The 16,795-nt window shown below is 37.4% G+C and overlaps 1 protein-coding gene across 4 annotated transcripts in view; it reads left to right on the top strand.

Annotated features, from left to right (window-relative positions):
- TM6SF1 (transmembrane 6 superfamily member 1) overlaps positions 1-16,795 on the top strand; it is a 1,348,214-nt gene that overhangs the window by 293,189 nt on the left and 1,038,230 nt on the right. The window lies entirely within an intron of this gene.

Below are 16,795 nucleotides of genomic sequence, written 5' to 3'. Positions count from 1 at the left end.
AGCCTCTGAGCAGGCATTGGCTTCTGAGGGTGTACTCAGACCTAAACAATTGTATATTAAACCGACTACAAAGACAAAGACTAAAACACCTTTAAAGGCAAAGAAACAAGTTCACCAGCCACAAGGACAGGCTTCCATGCCCAAAAAACAGATGCTCAAAATGGCCGAAGACTTAATTACCTTGATCAGGGGTTCCCATCCCCCTCCTAATAAGAGGCCTAGGCAAGAGACAGACTATGAATCTTCAGATCAGGTTTCCATTTCTTCTGATTCCTCTTCTGATCAGGAATATTCTATTCACCCATATGAGGATTCGGATGCTGAAGAATCAATTCCTTCAGCTTCTCCTCCTGAGGACTACTCTTTTGGGGAACCCTTGCATACCATGAGGGAGCACTTCCACTGGGAGAGCCAAGATTTTTCAGAATCTAAGAAAAGGCTCAGAGATTTCCTTTTACTACCTCAACACAGGCCTCTAGCTATTCCACCTGTGTTGGACATTGTTGATGATGTGTTCTCGGAGTCTAGTCTTACCCCTGACTTTACCTCCAGCTCCTGTTAAGCCGGACAGATACTACAGGGTCCCTGACTCCCATAAATTCCTTTTCAAAAACCCTACTGCAGACCCAGAAACTATTTCTCAGGGTCCCAAAGGTGTCAAGGCTTCTACTGCAAAAAACCCTACCCCCTCTGACAGGGATTCTAGGGCACTGGATGGATGAGGAAAAAGATTTACACATCTGCTACTTTGGCTATAAGGGCCTTAAATTGCCAGTTTCATATGCTCAAATATCTGCAATATAGCATGACATTGCTTAAACAGAAAATGATGGCAAATTCTGAATGTGCAGAAAACAAAGAAATGCAGGATTTATTGCATGCAGCTGAACAAGTTGGAAAGCATACTTTGCAATGTGGGTTTGATTCCCTGAAGGCCTCCTGCAGGGCCGCTGTTACGGGTTCTGTCATTAGGAGGCATGCCTGGTTAAAGGAACAAAATCTGCCTGACCATGTTAAAGCAAAATTATTAGATGCTCCTTTACAACATACCTTGTTTGGTGTTAAGGCAGAAGAGGTGTTAAAGAAAATGGAGGACAAAGCTAAATCTATGAAAACGGTCAAGGATTTCTTACAGGTACAGCCACCTAGATTTAGCAGACACTGGCCTACAAAGAATTGGTCCTTTCCAGTTTCAGAAAGACCTCAAAGGGGCAGATCCAGACACCCTAGAGGCAGATCACAGCCGCAAGGATCCTACAGGTCTAAGCAGTGGAGTGCTTCTACCGCCAAAGGTGGAGAAGACAAAGCACAATCATACAGGAAACAGTCCCAATGACTTCCCCCTTCCTGCACCAAGCACTTATCTTCTGGCAGCACCCTTAGGAGGAAAACTAGCACTTTTTTTTTCAAAATTGGCATATTATAACCCAGGACAAATGGGTTCTAGACATAGTGTCACAAGGATACAAGTTTCATTTCCATACCCTGCCAAGGGCAAACGGTTGGCCAGACCTGCCAAAAAATCAATGGGCAGAGGCTCAAAAACAAGTCGCAGTTCTTATGGACATGAGGGCTATTCAACAAGTGCCACAGCAAGAGCAGGGACAAGGATTTTACTCAAGACTGTTCTTGGTACCCAGAAAGGACAAAGCATGGAGACCAATACTGGACCTATCTATTCTAAACACTTTCCTGGATATACCAAAATTCAAGATGACCTTACAGCAGCCTCTGTCCATGCTGGACAGCAAGGTTTGGCTCGTAACTTTAGACCAATCAGACAATCATGTAGAAGATACCTCAGATTCAAGGCTGGCTCAAAGCATTACCAATTCTCTGCACTGCCCTTTAGCTTATCTGCTGCGCCCAGGGTCTTTACAAAGTGCCTGGCACCAGTAATTGCTTACTGCAGACAAAGAGGAATACAAATATATCCTTACTTGGAAGACTGCCTCATACAAGCAGAGAACAAGGACATTCTACTACAGCATCTGACGTGTGTGATAAGACTTAACATACCTAAGCTACACGGTCAACAAAAAGAAATCAAAACTCGTACCTTCTCAAGAGATAATATTCCTGAGTGCAAGCTTAAATACAACTGCCCAGATGGCTTATCTCACTCCAGACAAACAAAAACAACTGACTACCTATTTCAAGGAAATGGCAACAAAGGCCCAGTTATCTGCAAGAAGAATTCTGCAGGCTTTGGCCTTCATGGCATCCTGCATCTTACTAATTCCATATGCAAGACTGCATATGAGGAAAATTCAATGGTACCTAAAAAGTGTCTGGACACAACATTGCCACAGTCTGGAAACAATGATTATTCTAATTCCCTGCCTACAACAGGAGTTTCGATGGTGGACAAAGGCTCGTCACCAAAACAAGGGACAGCCATTCTCACTACCCCCAGCCAGGCAGAGCCTAACGACGGATGCTTCAGATTATGCCTGGGGGGCACACATGGCAGGAAGAGGCATTCAGGGCACCTGGTCCACAAACCAAAAGCATCTGCATATCAATCAAAAAGAGATGCTAGCTGTTCAAAGTGCCCTGACAGCCTTCAAGGACCTACTTTGTCCGGGACAACTACTGATAAAGACAGACAACACCACGGTCATGTGGTACATAAACAAGCAGGGTGCACTCATTCTTATCCCCTGTGCAGACAAGCCATGGCTTTATGGGACACAGCATTGACTTACCAAGTTCATCTGCAGGCACAATTTCTGCCAGGAAAGGAGAATACTCTGGCAGGCGAACTAAGCAGAAACCTCATGGATCCCCACGAGTGGCACCTGGATCCACAAGTCTTCAGCATGATAACAAAGAAATGGGGACACACGGACATAGATCTGTTTGCCTCCCCTCAAAACTATCAACTACAAAGATTCTGCACAAGGACGTATCACAGACAAGCTTGGAAAGTGGATGCCTTATCTTTCAACTGGACAAACCTATCAGTATATGCCTTTCCTTCACTGCCTCTCCTCCCCAAGGTACTCCTAAAGGTCAGGCAGGAGAAACCAAAAATGATTCTGGTTGCCCCAGACTGGCCACGCCAGTACTGGTATCCGATCTTAAGGAACTTGTCCTAATGCCCTGCCTGGACCTTACCTCAAATACCTCATCTACTGTCCCAGCAAAACAATCAGATTCTGCACAGCCAACTCAGGACCCTAAACCTGGCAGCATGTCGGATAATGTAGTCATACAAACCACACCTCTCAGTAAAGCTATGATGGATGTCATTTTAGAGGCTGCTACTTGGAGTTCAGTGCATACCTTTACAAAACATTATAATCTGCCTCTTTACTCTAAATCCAGGGCAGGCTTTGCCACTGCAATTCTGCAGGGCCTCATAGCCGCTCCTAATGCTGTTTAGCCCCAGCCACCCAACCATAGCTTTGGGACTCAATCCAAATGTAATGACTGCAACAGTGAAACACGAAGAACATAGTACAGTTGTGTACACTTACCATAAATGTAAGTGTTCGAGTGTATTCACTGTTGCAGTCCAGGTTACCCACCTGCCATCCCCCTTATTTTTGTTGGAACTTATCTTTACTTCTCTAATCTATACAGCCTAGGTGGTGTATTTGTTTATAGATGAAGGTAAAGCTTATTTTGGTGCATGTATGTTTTATTTACATAATTTTAGCCTACCCTTTTGGGGGCACCTGACACCTTGGGCAAGAAAAACTGAATAAAATGGTGTCTGCTGCATCTTTTATACCCCTGACGACCTGACGTCAGGGAAGAGGCGACAGCAACCGACGCAGGACCCAAGACTTTGGAATTCAGGCCGATTGAGGGCAACCTGCCAGCAGGATAACCCAAATGTAATGACTGCAATAGTGAATACACTCGAACATCTACATTTATGGTAAGTGTACACAACTGTACTTTTCCAGTGTTTCAGGGCACCTTCCATGAATCCAAATTGTCATCAGTTAACCTGAGCTGACTAAAAAGACAGGACTAGGCGCCAAGCCGTTCTGAGCTTTCCTGCCTCTGAAAAGTACACTCCTCTGAGGCTTCTGAGGATCAGTGGTCATCTTCTGCTGTTTCTTTGCTGGACAGATAAGTTTCCTTTTGGGAAAAACCTTCCCATTTAAACATTATTTGTTTATTAATAGTTTCCTGTTCTGGAAAGTTATTTTTAAGCTAGGAGTTTGTTTTTAACAGACTGTCACAAGACTGTATGCTACTTTTAAATGCAAGCACACTTTTTCCCGTCAGTTTATGAGTTGTTTAAAAGTAATTAAAACCATTCTTATGTGTAGACTTTACTTTACTTTTTGGGGCTGGCAAAGTGTTTTAAAGTTCATTTTACTTTGTTTTGACTTTCAGAATTTTGAAGTGCTCATTTCGTATGTTAAAGTTTATTCTAATTTTGAATGGATGAGGGTATAATGACTTTCAGAATAATGGTAAACACAACCCTAAAAAATACTGGACAGCCATTAAAGAAATATTGCATCCTGGCCAAAAAATTCAACTTCTCCCAATAGCTCACCACTTTAAGCCACGATACAGTTCAACTCTTATTTCATAGATAGTATAGTATCTTTAACCAAGGATGTTCAACATCTAATCTTAACCATGCCCAACAGCATGTATCACCATATCCACTTTCACCTTCAGACCTGTGCCCATATCCTGTATAAAACTGTTCTTGAACTCAAACCATTCTCTACTTCAGCTGATGACTTTCCAAGAGAGTACCCTAAAATAGCAGCCAGTATTTTATTTTTATTTATTCAACATTTGTTTACCGGGAAAGTCTAACCAGGGTGGAGGTCCAGGGAGAAACTCTCCAGACATGTGTCTTTTGAATGTGGGAGGGACCCAGAGCACCTGGCGGGAACCCATGTGAATGCAGGGGGGACATGCATACTCCACACAGAAGGCACCCCAGCAGGCAATCAAAATGGAGAACCTCTTGCTGTGAGGTGACAATGCTAACTGCTGCACCGCTGCTCCACCATAGCATTGCCTATTCTGAAAGCTACTTGTCCAGAAGGTATCTGTCAGGAAAATGGCAGTCAACTCACTCTCTGTACCGCCCAGTCACCACCAGTGTACCAAAAGGCTCGATCTTTGGTCTCCTCCTCTTTTAACATTCTCACCAATGCCCTCCACATATCCACACAACAGGCCTCTCTAATACAGTACACAGATGACTCCACACTCATTTGTATATCTGAAAACACGGCACACTTCAGAAACCACTAAAACTTGGATTTGTAACTCACAACACATGCTTAATCCTAAAAAAAAAAATAATAATAAAATAGTTTCTCTAAATCTCCCTCTCATGAAAAAAAAAAGTTTTCTTTCTTGATAATACAGCCACTGAAGTTACTTCTCATAGCAAATTATTAGGGGTGATGGTGGATGATTATCTTAAATTTGACCCACATATACAAAATTGCACAAGAAAAACTCATCAAAAGCTGAGCATGCTTTGTAGAACCAAAAAATTTCTTACCAATGCAACTAAAATTATATTTACCACTACTTATTTCCCACACTTCTTTATTGCACTCCCATCCTTGCTAAGCTTCAGGCATCACAAAAATCAAAACTTGAGCAATGCTATAACAAAGTTGCTAAATTTGCAGCAAATGCCCCTTTCAGAACCCACCACTGCATAACACTAAAAAGCCTAAATTGGTTAGAACTGCCCCCATTAACTAATGTATACACAGCTTCTTACTACCTATAAAATTATCCAGTATGCTTCTGCTTGTCCAGCACTAAATAACATTCTACACAACTGTGTTCCCAGTCTGTTATTAAATGTAAATTGTTAATCGCTATGTAATCCAATGTAACTACTGTCTGTTTATTTTAACTGTGGAGCTTTTCTCCCCGGGCCTCTGCTGAAAATGGACCTACGTCCAATCGGACACTCCCGGTCAACAAATATAAATAAAATAAAATAATAAAAAAAAATAATGCAGTAACCAAAAGCTGCTGTCTGTCCACAAAATTGTCAAATCTACTGAGCATTGTCTGTAGTGTTGCTAAGACCTGGAACTCCTTACCTGTATTCATCAGGTCAATACCCTTCTTCCCATCATTCAAAACCATTCTGAAAGACTTCCTAGCCAAAAGCTGTCTTTCTTTTTGCTCAGCACCCAGATAAATTATATCCCTAAATGTTAACAAATATCTATCCATACTTTACATCTCGTTGCTCTCTTCTTCACTCACTTCCTTGCTTCTGTCAGTTTCTGTCCCCTGGCTTTCTCTCTAAATGTACCAAAAGCCTGCTTTTCTCACTGTCTCTTCATTATTGGAGTTCCCGTTTGTATTGCACTAACTTGCCTTTAATTTTTCTATCAACTTGCTAAAATTTTTGTAAATATCGTCAGTATTGTATGACTTGTAGATAGTAACGTAATAATCAATGTCGTATAACTTGTCTATTCTTAAACAGCAAAGGAATTAATTGTTTTATTGCAGTTGATATAAATTATGTGCTAGAAATGTGGTTAGTTGTCTGATGAAGTCTGAATTTTTGACGAAAAACGTGTTTGTGTTGCTCGTGACGTTTTATATTAAACTGTTATCTGATAATAATCCTGAGCTGTCCGGTGCATCGCTTTTCTCTACACAGTGCTTTTTTGATTATTGTCTATTCTTAACTTATGTTTTCGTATTATGTATAATCTGGTATAGTTATTTAAACTGTAGTTGCTTTTTTAATTATTCTTAAAGATTGTAAAATTATTATTCTTTAAATGTTTTGCACTACTTTGTAGCTTTACTCCATGGGCTTCTATTGAAAATGGGCTCAAATCCAGTAGGACTTTCCCGGTAATCAATAATTAAAGTCAATAAATAAAGTTTCTTCTTGTGAGAAAAATCTGTTTAAAGTAGTTGAATTTTTTCTATTTTACAAGTCACTATTCATTGTTTTTTCCATTTTACAAGTCACTACTCATTGTGTACAGTGTATGTATAATATTCAGTCGATACTACTTCAAGGGCTGTGGCCACTGGTACTGTTTTGAAGAAGTCTTCTAGTCTGTGTCCTCAGAACATCAAAGATGATGTGAAATATGAGATTTTAAATTCTCCTTTTGTTAGAGATTTAAATCTGATGTTGTCAGGCTTCACTTAATCCTTGACAGTGGGTTTGGTTCCGTATATCGGAACAGACTCAGCAGTTATTCCAGCTCATGCCCTCCAAAACTCTTGAGCTAAGCTTTACCCATAATGCTCTTTGCAGGATTATCTCAGATTACATTTGCAGCTTTCAGTGCCAGATGCTTCTATCAAAAGAGCTCTCTCGAGCAAGCTAATTCTTCTCTTTTGTAAGTAAAATTTATTTTTAAATCTCCTTTTTAGTGACTTCTTTCCTTTTTTCTTATATCCAGCTCCTCTGTTAGCTCATTTCATTTCTTAACACGAGTAGTGTTTTCTTGTCATACCATTATTGGTATTTTTTTCTCCCTTACCGTTAAGATAATTCTTTTTACCATCGTTAGTACCGTTACTTTAATTTCCTTCCTTTCCTTTCTTTACTGTTTGGTAAATCCTTTTATATATTGCTGGTATGAGTTTTCCGTAAAAAAATCAAAACTTTAAACCTTACTATCTTAACTTCTTTTTCCAGCATCTTTTCTGCCTGTGTAGTTTCTTATAATGGCTGAAAAAAAACAAGGGAACGTCTGGTTTCAAGAGATGCCAGAAATGTGAGTGTAAATTACCCAACTTGGACTGACACTTCTTATGTGTGTGTTGTTTGGGCCTGGTGCACCTTCAGGAAGACTGCGCCATCTGTCATTGCTTCAGTCACTGGGACCTTATTGAGAAAAGAAACAAGCTAATTTTCAAAGGCCTTATTAAATCTTCTTTCGACGAGGCCATAGCTGGTTCTCCGAAATCATAAACAGACATTGGCTCCTCATCTTCATCTTATTCCTGATCTAAACATGGATGTTCAGAGAAGAGGAGCAGCTCAGTGCCGACAGTATCTTCAGCACCATTAACAAAAATGTCTAAGACTTCTCCAGTTCCTAAAGCTGCATCAGAACCGACTAGGGAAAAGACTTTACCTTCACCGCCATTGGTGCCTATCTCTGCACCAGCAGCTTCAGAACCTACTGCTGTTTCGGAGCAGACATCTTCAAAACGAAAGGAATTCTTCTCTAAAGTTAGGCCACATACTGAGTATTCCCCATCACTAGACCCTTTTGCAGACCAATCTCCAAGCCCCTTCTTGGAGAAACCCAGATCCTCTTTGGTCCATTCCACCAAGATCCTCCCCAGTGTATCTGGTTTGGGAAACTTGCCTATCTTGATTTCAGTGATTGATCCTCCTCTGACTCCAGCTGAGCCTTCAGAGTTCACAGTGCCGACAGTCCCGGTATTGACTGTCTTGGTGCCGGTCATTGCTACTTCTCTGGCACTGAAAACTGCCTTGAGTTCTTCGGTTCTTGCAGAACCAGAGATCTTATGGGATCACAGCTTCATTGCCGGTTCCAGGGGTCATGGTTCCACTCTGGTGTCATAACCGTCAATGCCCTTAGGAGTGTTAACGCACATTAGCTCAACACTAGCTTCTGCTTCCGAGGTGGTTTTCTTGGTGCAGGATGGGACCACAGTTCTGAAGGAGTCTATTTCGGTTCTGGGCTCCAGTACTTCTACGGGAGGGGGGATGCTTTCCAGGCCTTGAAAAGGGCCTCATCCACTGCGGGCATACAGTCAACACCACTTTTGTCTAACCAACAGCCCTGTCCTTCCCCTCACCCGGAGCTTCCTCCAGCCTCTACCCTGGGACAGTGGACACAGAAGCATCAGGGTCCAACTATAGTAGTCATGTTTTCTTCAGATACCTCTCCGGCCCATCCCACTGAAGAGGTACCCCTGAAGATGAAATGCAAGAGGAAGCACTTAGACTGCCCTGAAGAGTCTTTCACTGAAGATACTGGTTTCAATGAAGGGGAAGGTTCCCCAAAGTCACCCCCGGAAGACGTCTCCTCCTGAGACATTCTAGAGATCCTGAAATGGAGGGGTGGCTGGACTTCCCATCAGCCTTCCTCAGAGGAATCTGTATACCTAGAGGCTTTCCATGCCCGACCCTCTACCTCCTGGATCTCTCCCCTCTAACCATCTGATTAAATTGATTTCACAGTGAGCTTGGAAGATACCTGATTCTGTTGAGTCAGTCCCAAAGAGACCAGACCGTATTTTGTCAGCTCCTCAGGAACAGCAGCATTGGGTGAAGGAAATACCAGTAGATGCCATGGTGGTAGTGGCAGCCACCAAAAAGGAATTTGCTGACAAACGTCCTAATAAAGAGTCGAGGACAGTGGATAGATTCAGAAAGCTTGTGTATGCTTCATTGACCTTTGCATTAAAGTCCTTGAATTACAAAAAGAGAAATCCGTGGTAACCCTCAAAGTCTCAGAGAAACACAGTATGCAATCTGTACTGGGTCCAAAACAAACCAAGAAGAAACTTTGCAGTGTAGAGGGTGTAATGTTCACTTCCTAAATTGTTATGCACTTTGTTCACTTTAATAAAAATCGAACTGTAAAATATGACTATAAAATGTGCTACAAAATAATCAAATAGAAAATAGGTAGTCCACAGTTGAGTTAAAAATGGAATATATTTTATTCAAACACACAAACAAGCAATCCAATAGAGTATAATGAAAATCATCAAAAACATTCCTTATATATAATCAGGTTGTTTTCAAAAAGGGAGTAGTTACAGAGGGTGGTTCTCTTAAGAGCAATAAAAGCATTAAAATGTATTCCTTTAGCCAAGTCCCCCTTCTCCCTTAATACCATAGTGTAATCAGAGACTCTGCTAACTAATATTGAATCTAGAAATCTAGAGACAAATTACAGTCTGACAAGTTCATTAACACTTTGTATAGGCTAACAAACTAATCAAAACTTTATTAAGAAACTAACTAAAAATAATTAACAAAAAGATCTACTAATAGACATCTACCAGAATAAATATTAATAAATATACAACTTTTAACAAAGAATGCTTTCGTATCAAATAAATCATCAGGTTTGTGTGTCAAAACCGAATCATGATATGAATGAACATGTGTATAGATATACAACTGAAAGCTAAGTAGGATGAAAAAAACAGAAATAATTGCTAAGCTGGAAGTACAGTGATAAATGTTAAAAATAAAGTATTAAGGCCATGAGGATCTGTTAAAGTGTGCATCTAAGAAAACAGATTGAGAGTGTAAGACTGCATGCAAGAATAATTGCAACGTTTAAAACAGAAAAAAAGAAAAGGAGAAAAAAGAAAAAGACTAGGCCCATGCACAGTGTATGCACTATCAAACTTTCACTGCCTAAAAGGAAAAAATGTAACACGTGTATAGCTTTTAATGTGGAGCTATCAAAAAATGATTAATGTATACATGAGCCACCTAAAGTATGTCCTTTATAACATTGTAAGTGCGAAAAAAAGTAAACAGTGTTTGATATCACTGTATTTCCAGCTTAGTAATTATTTCTGTTTTTTCATCCTACTTGGGTTTTCATTTGTATTATCTATACACGTTCATTCATATTATAATTTGTTTTTGACACACAAACCCGATGAAGTATTTATTTGATAGGAAAACAATCTTTGTTAAAAGCTGTATATTTATTTATTATTTTTCTTGTAGATGTCTATTGGTAGATCTTTTTGTTAGTCAGTCTGTCATTTTTTCAGTAACTTTTTAGTTTATTTCTTAATTCATAAAGTTTTGATTAGTTGGTTAGCCTATACAAAGTGTTAATAAACTGGTCTTAGATTGTAATTTGTCTCTAACTGTCTAGATTCAGTTTTAGTTAACAGAGTCTCTGATTACACTATGGTGTTAAGGGGGAAGGGGGACTTGGCTAAAGGAATAATTTTAATGCTTTTATTGCTCTTAACAGAACCACCCTCTGTAACTACTCCCTTGTTCCAAACAACCTGATTATATGTAAGGAATGTTTTTGATGATTTTCATTATATTCTGTTAAGATTGCTTGTTTGTGTGTTTATTTTATTTATTTATTTATTTATTTCCACTAATCCGTCTTTTATTGTTTTTCAATTACATAACTACACACTATAAATATATACAATATATACATGATTGCTTCCAAAAGTTACATAAGCATTATATATTAATACAAATTATTAAAAAAGAAATACAACATGAAAAAGTCAACATTCTGTATTATTGTTACGATCTATGTCAAATCTAAGATTGAGTCAGTCTTATAAATATGTGTCCTGAGTAATAGTGGATAAGAACCCCTAGGCCAACACAATATTGAAGATTTGCTCCCATATTTTTATATTATTTATGCTTTTCTTATGGTCATTGATTAACAATTTATGCGCTAATATGTGTCTGATTGCTAATATTCTAAAATTTTCCCAAGATGTCGGAGTCGGGTTCAACCAGTTTGAAGCTATGTATAGTTTTATTAATAAACAAATATTCATGATTATGATCTTTTTTGATTTATCTAAGTTATCTGGAGGAATATGTAGGATCATAAATTCCCAAGAGAGTGTTGAATGCTGGTATCCCATTTTCTGTAGTTGAAGTTTTAATGAATTCCAAAGTTTAAAAATGCATTTGCAACTCCAAAACGTGAAACAAGTCAGCTGTCTGGTCTGTACAATATGGACATTTAGGCGAGTTCTTTGAGTCAAATTTATGAAGAATAAGACGGGTATAGTAGGCATTGTTAAATATCATCAATTGTGTGAATAGTAATTTCTGAAGGGACACAGACTTTAATGTTAGATTAAATGCTTCCAAGATCTTGCTGTCGTCAACTAATATTAATTTTTCCCTCCAATAATTTGATAAAAGAGATGAAATACAATAAACATATTCTCTTATCAGTTTATATGAAGTAGTTATATATTTTTTATCTTGTATCAGAGCTTCCCACAGATTACGACATATATTTAATTTCTCTTCATTAAAATCAAAGTTATTAAAATAATTTATAGCCAGATCTTTGTCGTCTTATGATAATTAGATAGGAAATAGGAAGACTTTTCTCTTTTAAAATATCGTGAACTGATACCCCAAGAAAGGGGTAGAGATCCAATACAATTAAATCCTTTATTAGGGGGAATTTTTGTAAGTCTATCAACTTATTCCCAATTACTAAATTTGGGTTCTTGTGAAATGGTTGAAACACCATCATATATTTTAGTAGGTTTAATGAGGTAAAAAGATTTTTAATTGAAGTTACATAATTTTTAATATGTTCCATTAAGTCATATTTACTGAGTGTTCCTCTGATCAGAAAGGGTAGAGCTTTACAGTTAATTCCCACTTTAGTTACATGTCTGTAGGTTAAGACCAGCCATTTTGGCGCCCATTTCAGACTGCCTCTATCAAAGTGAATCGCCCTTAAGATTCTGTTGGCATTAATTATCAAGTAATAAGTTTCAAAATCTGGTAAATCTAAACCTTCTCTATTCTTTGGAGCCATCAGTTTCTCATATGTTATCCTCGTTTTCCTAGGTTCCCAAAGAAATCTCCCTAGTCCTATATGAAGCTGTTTAAAAAATTTCCTCGTGATTCTAAGTTGTGTAGCTCTAAGTATATATAATATTCTGGGAAGAACATTCATTTTGATAATTGCAGTTCTTGCCATCAATGGTAGTTTCAGTTTACTCCATCTTTCCAAATCCAATGTTATCTGATCCCAAGTTGACTTAACATTGTTTATAAAAAAATCTTTATTATCAGTTGAAAATACAATACCCAGATATTTTGTTTTTTCTTCCGTCACTACTTGTCCTATCAATGGTAGCAATGAAAAAGGTGTAGGAGTCTTTAATGGGAATATTTTGGATTTCTTAAAATTCAGTTTATAATTAGAGATTTTCTCAAAGTCTTCTATTGCTTTTAATATTTTCTCGGTGTCTGACACTGGTGTGGTACAATATATATTTAAATCGTCTGCAAAAGCAGCCATATTTATTTTCATACAATATAGGGTTGGAGGATTGTAAAAAACATTTTGTTTAATGTGTAAAAATAATGGTTCCAAGTAAAGATTAAACAAAATAGGAGATAATGGGCACCCTTGTCGGGTACCATTTTTAATTTGTATTCTTTTAGAGCATTCTTGATTGACAAATATATTTGTATATGCATTATTATATATTTTCCTTAATGTTAGAATGAAATCCGAAGGTAAATTAAAGTATGATAATATATCAAATAGGTATACCAAGTTAACTCTGTCAAATGCTTTCTGTGCGTCAATTATGAGTGCATAAATATTGAGATTTTTGTACTTAGCGTATGAAATTAATGTGTGAAGCGTTAATGTATTATCAGTGGTCTGTCTCCCATCCATAAATCCCGCCTGTTCCTCTGGTATTAATAAATTTGTGACCTTTTTCAGTCGATTTGCCAGGATGGATGTCATAATTTTCATGTCTATGTTCAATAGTGAAATGGGTCTGTAATTATCTGGGTTTTTAGTGTCACTTTTTTCTTTCGGTATCAAAATAGTCTTAGAAGCATTAAAGTGAGGATCATTAATTTTATTTTGAATTATATAGTTAAATGTCTGTGAAAGTATTTTACTCAGAATCTCATTAAAAGTTTTATAAAATTCAGAGGTCAATCCATCCGGGCCTGGGGCTTTATGTGGTCTCAGCTTTTTAATTATCTCTGCTACCTCCTCTGCTGAAATTGGTTTAATTAAATCCCTATGGGACTCATTATCAATATTCGGGAATATGATCTTCTGCAAGAAATCTTTCCTAACTTTATCTGGTAAAATTGTCTGCTGATCACCATATACCTGATTAAATATTTTTTCAAAAGTATTCATGATATCTGCCTTATTAGTATATGTTCTATTATTATAGTTTATTTCTGATATTAGTATTGTTGATTTTGCTTGGTTAATAATGCGTGCTAATGCTTTTGAGGGAGTCTGAATATGATTTGCGTATTTCACTAAATTTCTCTGTTCATAAAATGACAGTTTACTATTGTGTAGTAAAAACAGTTCTTTTTGACACTTTAATAGGTCTATTTCTGTTTGTTTATTATAGTTCCTCATTAACTCCTGGTCTAGTGACTTAATTTTGGTTTCCAAGTCTAATAGTTCCTTATTTTGCATTTTTTATAGTAAGTAGCTTTCTGAAGAAAGATCCCTCTTATTTGGGCTTTGGTTGTAGCCCATTCTATATCAACTGGATGTCTGTTGTTAAAGTTATGAAGTAACTGTTCAAGTGTCTCTTTAACTTCTTTCAATATGTCCTCTTTCCTTAGTAAATATGAATTTAAAGACCAATTGTATCCTCAAAGTCTCCTATTACTCATATTATTATTGTTGAGTGTTAGTGTGATCTTTGAGTGGTCCGATAACTGTCTGGCTTGAGTAGAAACACATGGGTCACCAGATATCAATACTTCCGAAATAAAAAAAATCAATTCTCGACCACATTTTATGGCAGCTTGAGTAAAAAGTAAAATTCTCTGCTTTCTTTTGTGTGTGTGTGTATGTATAAATGGGTCGTATAGTTTAAAATCAGTTTTAAATTCCTTCAATGCTGTTTATTAAAAGCTTTGGATGAACCAAATTTGTCCAACTTGGGATCTTGATACGAATTCCAGTCACCTCCCATTAATATATAACAGTTATTGTATTGTAAAATGGAGTAAAGTGAAGTTATAAAATGGTACTGATTAGTAGAGGGGGCATATATATTCATAAGTAATATAGGTTTATCATAGAACTTAGATATCAGAACCACTAAACACCACCTTCCCTCTTTATGTATTTTGACATCTAATATTTTTTCGTGGTATCAGTTTTTAATTATAATTGCCACTCCTGCACTGTTCGTTGTCCCTTCCGCCGCCACTATCTCCCTAATCCATTTCTTATTCTTCAGTATATCCCACTGATCATTAGTCAAATGAGTTTCCTGCAATGAAATAAAGTCTGCTTTTGACTGAAAAAACAAATGTAAAAATAGCTTCCTTTTTTTCATGTTCTGGAGACCTTTAACATTCCAAGATTCTATTATCCACATCTGTATCTCTTCAAAGATGTAGTCCTATTCCTACTATTGAGAGGCATCCTTAGATTACAGTGAATTAACATACCATAGATTATTTGGAAGCGAATCTGACATCCCATCCCTACCCAGTGCTTATCCACTATTCCTCCGGACCAGGATGTACATAGGTTTTTCACATCCTTTGAATATCTCTGTTTATCTAAATTTCTAACTCTACAAATTAACCCAAAAACCTTATGCAAAAAACCTACAACCACTATCTCTAAATCTACAAAGCTTAATCCAAACATTCCCTAATAAACGCTACTAATTACCTAACTACAGTTCTGGGCATATTTAATATAGTCAAACACATTTACTAATTGTTGTGTGAAAATCCAGTTTAACTAATAGCTCACAATATTAATAATCAGCAATGAGAATAATACATTTTAACTTCTTGTCATATACACTGTTAATTATTAATTCCTGAGAAAGGAAACAGTTGTTAAACATAACATTACAGTCCTAAGGTTATTTTTGTTTAAATGTTCTAACTGTTTTAGGTAGTTGTCCTTCTCCAAAGGTAACAGTCTGCTAAAGCTTGTAACATACTCTAAGTAACAATAACAACTGTACTACACAAAGCATTTGACTAAATAATTGTATCCCTATAAAATATATTTAAAAATACTAAAGAGAAGGACAACCTAAATGTAACATTTTAAACATTTCAAGTTCACAGTCTTTCATACCATTTATTATACTAACATCATCCTGTTATTTTATTGAACAGAGCATACACATACACTTTCCTAATTAAAAGTGAAAGAACAAAAGAAAAAAAACCCTATCTAAGGAGGAAAAAAAAAAAAAAGAAATAGAGACATAATTACCAGCTTCTAACACTATATAATACAATACCCTTCTATTTTAACCAACCCATTACAATAGCATTTCCTACCTGTGCAGCTGTACATTTCCTTATACCATACAGAAGCCATTTACCCTCCAAATAAGTCCAGGAAGCTTCGTTTTTAATTCCAGACAGTTTCTAGAGCTTCTCTATAGTCCTTCCTGCTTGCTGAGCTTGTTTTCTTCATTTCGAATTCGCGATGGGGGAACCATTTCGCAGACGGACCTCTTGGATGTGCTACGTTGAAATCAGTCCCCCTGCATCCTCCAAAGGACTTCCTGTTACCCCGTGGCTCGTTTACACTCGTAGGAGCCATAAATCTTCGGAAAAACGTCGTGGACACGCTGGAATTTCAAGATAAGGATGTAATCACAAGTTTCCCAGGGCCTGATAGAAAAAAAAGAACAAACAAAGAGTTATAAAGCCTCGGATCGTCGTAGTTATGGAGTCCCAGTCTGTCTGATGCTGAAAGAAGACCTGTATGTTTTGATCAAACTTCTGAAGGTGGCAGTGCTTTGAAAAGCTTCAAAAAGGTAAGTTTTTTGCTTCTTTTTTAGTGTTTATTGAATATTTAATACCATCCACTGTGAAAATTAAAGTATTTGGATACTTCATTTGAAATCTGATGTTTTTTTCAATCAAAAACTTGCAGTATGGAGCTAGCATTTGCCTGGATTGTCTTATTTGTATTGGCAAGTCCTGTGTCATGGAAATTTTGTTATTTTGCCAGATGATAGATCCACCATCCTTTTTTATAGTTAGCAGTATTTTGTTAGCATCTTGATAATTCAGAATTTTGATGTAGACTGGTCTAGGTGCATTTGAAGCAAATGATTCTCTGATAGC

The sequence above is a fragment of the Protopterus annectens genome, chromosome 7.part0 (assembly GCF_019279795.1).
Source record: "Protopterus annectens isolate FY-2018-M chromosome 7.part0, PAN1.0, whole genome shotgun sequence".
Lineage (NCBI taxonomy): Eukaryota > Metazoa > Chordata > Ceratodontiformes > Protopteridae > Protopterus > Protopterus annectens.
The sequence above is the reverse complement of the archived record's forward strand: the minus strand, read 5'-3'. Positions and strand labels throughout refer to the sequence as shown.